General features: G+C 44.9%; 1 non-coding gene across 1 annotated transcript; it reads right to left on the reverse strand.

The window, feature by feature from the left end:
- Positions 1 to 6,122: 6,122 nt before the first annotated feature.
- Positions 6,123 to 6,195, reverse strand: TRNAF-GAA (transfer RNA phenylalanine (anticodon GAA)). Its single transcript has one exon. It is a non-coding gene; the product is annotated as a tRNA-Phe (tRNA).
- Between the last annotated feature and the right edge of the window lie 1,385 nt (positions 6,196 to 7,580).

Here is a 7,580-nt window from a genome sequence, read left to right on the forward strand (position 1 = left end):
ACCAATGATGACTCTGCCACACATGACTCTGCCAATGCACCCAAGTCCACTCCTCAAGCCACTGCTCCGCGCGTGATGACTGACCGTGAACTTCTGCTTAGTCTTCACCAGAAGGTGGATCGAAATCACAAATGGGTTAAGCGTCAGTTTGGTTCACTTCTTCACAACATGACTTCCACACACAATGCAGTGAAGAAAAACCACTACTACCTCCATCAAGTCTTCGGTCGCACCTGGGTAATCCTGTCACATCTGTATGGTGAAGAAGCTCTGAAGAACATGGGTCTCAAAGAAGATTTTGACTGGTCTGCACCTCCACCGAAGAAATTCAAGAAGGTTAAGGTTCCTTCTTTGGTGGCTAGCTCATATTCTTCATCGCGCGACACTGATGAACATGAAGATTTGGACGACACTGCGACAGACCCTACATGAACAAACGACCCCAACAACGCTGGAGCTCCTTCATCAACATGATTATCTTCAGGGGCGTTCGCCCTCATTTTCGATCCTTTTGGTCATTCGATACAAAGGGGGAGAAATATGAGTTAGTCTTCAAGCGGGTCTACTATATGAGCGTTTTTTTGCTAAGTTAGAACTCTCGTTCTTCTAAAACTTTATTGGATTGAGTTGTAATCTTAAACCCGATGGTGCTCTGATACTTTTGATGCACTATTCTCTAATACTTTTGATGCACTATTCTGCATGCTTATTCCTCGTTAATATTATTGCACGCATGCTGAATTTCATCAGGCACCATATTTCATCATGCATTTCAAATTCTTCATATTATATGTTAAATGCGTGTATGAATTACAAGATATAGGGGGAGATCTCCATGATTCAACTCTTCAAGTGTGCATTGCTTCAAAAGCAAATTCCTCACTATGCACATCTTCAGCGGGAGTTCTTCTATATCTTGCAATCAAATTCCTCAATATCAGTAGTTACACTTCATATGTTTATCCCCATTGAAAACTTAACCTATATTGTCATCAATCACCAAAAAGGGGGAGATTGTAAGTGCATCTAGCGCACCTCAGTGATTTTGGCGTATTGAAGACTTATAGGTTAAGGGACTAATGCGTTTGTGAGTGTACACAGGTCTATAAGTCTATGAGGAGTTTGATATTTACAGGAAAAGTCGACCCCTAAAAATAAATATCTTCGACTGAAGATTTTGATATTTCTGAAGACTTTCATGAAGACTTTGAAAGTGAAGAAATTGGTGTGTCCGTGAAGACTTGATATTCATGCGAGGAATATGAAGCTTGAAGACTTTCGTTTTCATAGTTTTGTTTTTTCTCTTTCTTGAGTCATAGGAAACACCGTACTGTTAAAGGGGGTCGAGGAAATACTAAGGAAAAATTTCCATGTGATGCTCAACTCAAAATCCTACACCTACCAATCCCTTTGAGTGAAGCCATTGGAAATCTCATATAGTTCAGTCAATTTCTTCAGTGATAGAGACGAAGTTCTTCTGGTCTCTGAGGAATTTGTCCAGACTAAGGAGTTAGGAATTCGCCAGTGCGGATTGCCTACATAGTGAGGAACATGATAGCCCTAAGGATTTTGCTACTCAAAATTCCGACTATTGCTGTGCTATGCGCCAGCTGTCCCAAAATATCTATCCACCTAACGGTCATATCATTGAAGGGCATTTATGTCTTATCATGTCGGGCTGCTCCCTAGGCTATAAATAGCCGCCCCCTACAACCACTAGCTGGTTGGCTGCTCCGAGAGAAACTAACACTTGTCATTTGAGAGCAACCCATCCTCTGAGGACTTTGAGCGAAAATCATAAAGTGAGGAAAAACCAAAAACCCAAAACCCAAACACCTACAAACCCCAAGTGATTGAGCATCACTGAAGAGATTGATCCTGCGTGGATCCAATGCTTGTTACCTTTGAAGACTGTGCTTCTTCTAGACGGTTAGGCGTCATGGTCTAGAGCATCCAAGAGGAATTGTGGATCGCCGAGTGACCAAGTTTGTGAAGGTTTGGAAGTCGCCTGAAGACTTACCACGAGTGATTGGATGAGGTCTGTGTGACCTTAGTTCAAGGAGAATACGGTGAGGACTGGGTGTCCTAAGCTACGTGTTCAGGACTGGGTGTCCGGGACTGTGTGTCCTGGAGTTTAAATACTCAACCGCTCCAACCAGACGTACAACTGAGACAGTAGTTGGAACTGGTCTACCAAATAATTGTCTTCACCAAGCTTACTGGTTCTATTTCCTCAACTCTTTCATTTCCTCATAACTGTGTTGTGTGCTTGTTCATATCTGTGTTTGAAGACTTTGACTGAAGACTTTCTCAATTTCCTCAGTTCAATTTCTTCAGTCTATTTGTCTTCATCCTGTGTTATCCTGTGATTACGCTTCCTGTACTTTGTGCCCGTCTTCATTTCATCATGATGACTATGCTTGTATTCTGTTATGTTTACTTTTGAGTACTTATTCCGCTGCTAGTAGTTCTTCGCTAAGGAATTTCCTCACTGACAAATTCCTCAGTGAAGAATTTCATAAAAATCGCCTATTCACCCCCTCTAGTCGATATAACGCACTTTCAAGCTGCAGCAAGCGACTAGCATATATGGTGGCTAACATATTCGCAAAAGAGAGCGAGAAGAGAAGGCAAAAGCACGGTCGAACAACTATGATCAAGAAGTGACCCTAGAACAACCTACGTCAAGCATTACTCCAACATCGTGTTCAGTTCCCGGACTCCGCCGAGAAGAGACAATCACGGTTACATATGCGGTTGGTGCATTTTAATTAAGTAAAGTTTCAGGTTGTCTACAACCGGACATTAACAAATTCCTATCTGCCCATAACCACGGGAACGACTTTCGAAAGTTCAAATCCTTGCAGGGGAGTCCCAACTTAGCCCATCACAAGCTCTCACAGTCAACGAACGATATTCCTTCTCCCAAGACAATCCAATCAGACTCGGCAACCCGGTTACAAGACATCCTCGATAATGGTAAAACAAGTCCAGCAACCTCGCCCGAATGTGCCGACAAATCCCGATAGGAGCTGCACATATCTCGTTCTCAGGGCACACTCAGATGAGACATCCTACGAGTAAAACCAACCCTCAAGTTGCCCCAAGGTGGCCCCGCAGTCTACTCGGTCGGACCAACACTCAGAGGAGCACTGGCCCAGGGGGGTTTAATAAAGATGACCCTCGGGCTTCGGAAACCCAAGGAAAAAAGAGGCTAGGTGGCAAATGGTAAAACCAAGGTTGGGCATTGCTGGAGGAGTTTTATTCAAGGCGAACTGTCAAGGGGTTCCCATTATAACCCAACCGTGTAAGGAACGCGAAATCCGGGAACATAACACCGATATGACGGAAACTAGGGCGGCAAGAGTGGAACAAAACACTAGCATAAGGCCGATCCTTCCACCCTTCACCAAGTATATAGGTGCATTAAGATAAACAAGATAATATTGTGATATCCCAACAATAAACATGTTCCAACAAGGAACGATCTCCAATCTTCACCTGCAACTAGCAATGCTATAAGAGGGGCTGAGCAAAGCGGTAACATAGCCAAACACCGGTTTTCTAGGACATGGTGGGTTAGAGGTTTGACATGGCAATATGGGAGGCATGATAAGAAAGTGGTGGGTATCGTAGCATAGGCATAGCAAAAGAGCGAGCATCTAGCAAGCAAAGATAGAAGTGATTTCGAGGGTATGGTCATCTTGCCTGCAAAATTCTCAGAGTTTTCTTGATCCTCGTAGGCGTACTCAACGGGCTCCTCATTCACGAACTCGTCTCCCGGCTCTACCCAAGCAAGAACAACAAGCAAAGGGAGAACAATCAACCACGTGCAATGCACAAACAACATGATGCAACCATGGTATGATATGCGGGATGCGATATGCGATGCATATGCAAGATTTGGAAATGAATGATTGAACCGGGCCTCAACATGGAAATCCAAGAGTGCCACTGGAAAGGTGAGGTGATTTCGGTTGAAACCGATATAAAGATCACCGGAATCGGATGCATAGTTTGGAAATGGCAAGCAAAACAAATATGGCACTGATCTGCGATAAACAGCAAGTAGCCTTCTAAATGCAACAAGAACAACAAGATAATGCATCCAAAAATGACAACAAAATACATGGCAAGGATCCACTCATAATGCTTGACAAAATATAAACACTGAGCTATAGCTAATTCACTCAATAGCAGGTTCAAACAAGCATGGCAAAAGTGCAAAAGATAACATGTTTCAGACTTGGCGAAATTAACAGCAAGTCAGGAATTTATCATCAGGAAGCAATGTTTAGAGCATGATAACTATATGCTACAGGAGCATATCATGGCAAAGCAAGGCATGGTATGAAGCTACTCAAAGCATATAACAAAAGTTCCTTAGTGACCATGAGCCAAAAGGGATTAGAAAATACAATTGCAAGCATGTGAACATAGCAAAAACATAAACAGATTCAGACTTAGTGAAAAACTGGAGCACGCAAAATAGATTAACGAGTAGGCATGTTTACGAGCTCGATGCATTCACTACAAAGTATGGCATGACAATCTAAGCATACACCCATCAAGAAGACATGGCATAGAAGCTAGACATGGCAAGAACAACATCATAGCATGCACGGATCATTAGCAACAACCTCGGCAAAATCGCTAAACATGTTAACAATCTGCCAGGAACATTTTATAGCAAAAGTAGAGCTCGATTGACTCAATCTAGGGTGCTCCATAAATTCAAACAAAGACATGTATGGATAGATCACCACAATATTAACAAAACATCCTTACTGATCATCCTCAAAAAAGGCACGGATCACTAGGAAACAACATGAACATATGGCATAAAAATAATGACATGGCAAGGACTTAGTGAAATTCTAAGTCCCTGAAATCAACATCAACGAGTAAGCTACTCTGCATGCTTGTGCTAGTCACCACAAAGATCACAAAAATACATGTCATACACCCCTGTAAAGATGGCATGGCATACATCAAAACACATGTAGAGCTCAGGATCATAGCATGCACACATTAATCATGGCAAAAATGACAAAAGGCCATTTGCTGAAACAGATCTGAAATATTCCTCACATAGCCCTCTTCCAACAGCATTTCGGGCATCAAGATGAGCTCAAATAAAAATGATGCAATGAGATGAAATGATCTACTCGTCGAGGCGAACGTTTTGATATGCTACACGCACGAATCGGAGCTACAGATGCAGAGATAGGCCATGATGAAAAAGCCTAAAAATTACTGGGACAAGAGAGAAAGTCAACCCTCGAGATCTAGGGTTCGCACACGTCCCGAGGTTGCCGCATCCGAACTCGTCGGACTTGTGCTCGAGGTCGCTGGAGGAGGGCTGGCCAGAGCTTGGGAGGCGCCGGAGACGACGGGTCCGGCCCGGGGAGCTCATCGGGGCGGCGACAGACCGCGGGGGCGCGGCTCCGCGACGGATCTGGCCGTCGAGGGCGACGGGCGGTGAAGGTAGCACGGCAGTGAGGTCGGGCGTCGACGCCGGCGAGGGACGCGGAGGCGGCGGCGCTCCAGGGTGCGGGCGGCGTAGGAGGAAGGAGATGAGCGGCGCGCCTCGGGCCCTCGGGGGCCGGCTACGGGCCGGGCGGGCCGCGATGGTGGGAGGAGGCGGCCGGCCACGTGGTAGCCTCCGATTGGCTGCGGGCGGCGGCGGCGACTCGTCCGGTGGGAACCGGACGTGTTCGGTAGCGGGGATGAATTTCTAGGGGTTCGGGGAAGAAGAGTCCCGGGATTTTCGAGGGGAGGCCTATTTATAGAGGTAGAGGGAGCTAGGGAGCTCCAAATTGAGCACAGTTTTCGGCCACACAATCGTGATCGAACGCTCTAGATAATGGAGGAGGTTTATGTGGGTTTTGGGCCACTTTGGAGGGGTGTTGGGCTGCAACACACACGAGGCCTTTTCGGTCCCTCGGTTAACCGTTGGAGTATCAAACAATGTCCAAATGGCACGAAACTCGACAGGCGGTGCCTCTATATTTATATTATGATTTATCCACTTAGATGAATAAATATTATTAATGAATATGTATCACAATCCATCTCGAGGTATTTGGATCAATACCTATTCGGTGGATCTTTTTTTTCTCTGCCAGGAACCAGATTTGAATTGGTGACACGAGGATTTTCAGTCCTCTGCTCTACCAACTGAGCTATCCTGACCTTTTCTTGTGCATCATCCTGGTAGAGTATTTGTATCTATGTCAATTAAAAGGTCTAAAAATTTTAAATTTGAAAATGGGGGGGGGGGTAGTCCTATGCATTGTGCATGGTTTACTTAAATAAAACTTAAAAATAGAGTGAACACCTGCACACGAAAAGAGGTGGAAAGGACCACCGGAGGACATAGGAGCGCCGGAATGCAAAACGGACAACGGGGAAAATGCTCGGATGCATGAGATGAACACGTATGCAAATGCAATGCACATGATGACATGATATGAGATGCATGACAAAGACAAAACACACAGAGACAAAAACCCGACAACGAGGAAATGACATAACTTAGTGCCGGAAATGGCAAGAGTTGGAATACAGATAAGGTAAATTACATCCGGGGTGTTACAAAAGTCTCCCTAATTTGAAAAATGTTCACACAATTAAAACAATGTCCTTCAATTTTAGAAAATCGCTTATTAAAAAGAGGAAAAATATTCAACATGTATTTCAAAGAATAAAAAATGAAAAGAAAGGAAAATAAAACAGAAAATTGGATAAACTTAATGGGAGAAAAGGAAAACTAAATAGAACCTCCGACGAGAGGTTCAAAGCCACGGGAAAAGCATTCCAACTCTCACTAATGGGCTCGCCAGGAGAACGCACTAGTACGCGAGAGTTGTCCTATCGTGCTTATGAAACAACACGCGAGCTATTTTTCGCTTTAAGCGAGACGATAGCTTGTACATTGGGATCGTATGGTGGGTAATATAGATCGGACGGCTCCCGAACCGGCGGATCTTTTGAAAAGATCAGCCGACCGACGCGTAGCATGCCCCAAAACTAATATGAATAGCTATTTTTAGGGGTTGAAGCGCTTTTTTTAAACTACTAATATGAACAACTTGTTGATGTGTCCGTGTCGCCACCTTGCTCCTGGACTTGTTGTATTGGGCCTGCTACACCACTGCCGTCTTCAGGAGGGAGGTGGACGGCCGTGTTGAAGGCCTCTCTGTCGGGCTGATCTTTAGGAAGTTGGATATTTCCCAACTCTACGGTTGCCGCCTCGAGGATTTGGCCGGGGTGCAAAACGCTATCGAACGGGGCAGAGCTTTGCCCTGAATAGTGTGGCGGGCAGACCGACTCAAAGGATCCAGCTCATTTGCTGCTTCAGCCGAGAGGCATCGCAGTGCCCGGTCTTGAAATGGTTCTCTTGACGCCAACAATGTGGATTGTTGCTGGAGCATACGGTTGCACTACCGCTACTGATGTCAGTAGATTTGCAATTTGTTCTTGCAGATTTTTTTTAAGTTTTCTTGGGCTCATCGGTACCTAGCACCAACATGGTGAGGGAGGCGAGGGTGTTGTCGTCCTGGTAGGTGGGGATCATG

The sequence above is a fragment of the Triticum aestivum genome, chromosome 4A (genome assembly GCF_018294505.1).
Source record: "Triticum aestivum cultivar Chinese Spring chromosome 4A, IWGSC CS RefSeq v2.1, whole genome shotgun sequence".
Taxonomy (NCBI): domain Eukaryota; kingdom Viridiplantae; phylum Streptophyta; class Magnoliopsida; order Poales; family Poaceae; genus Triticum; species Triticum aestivum.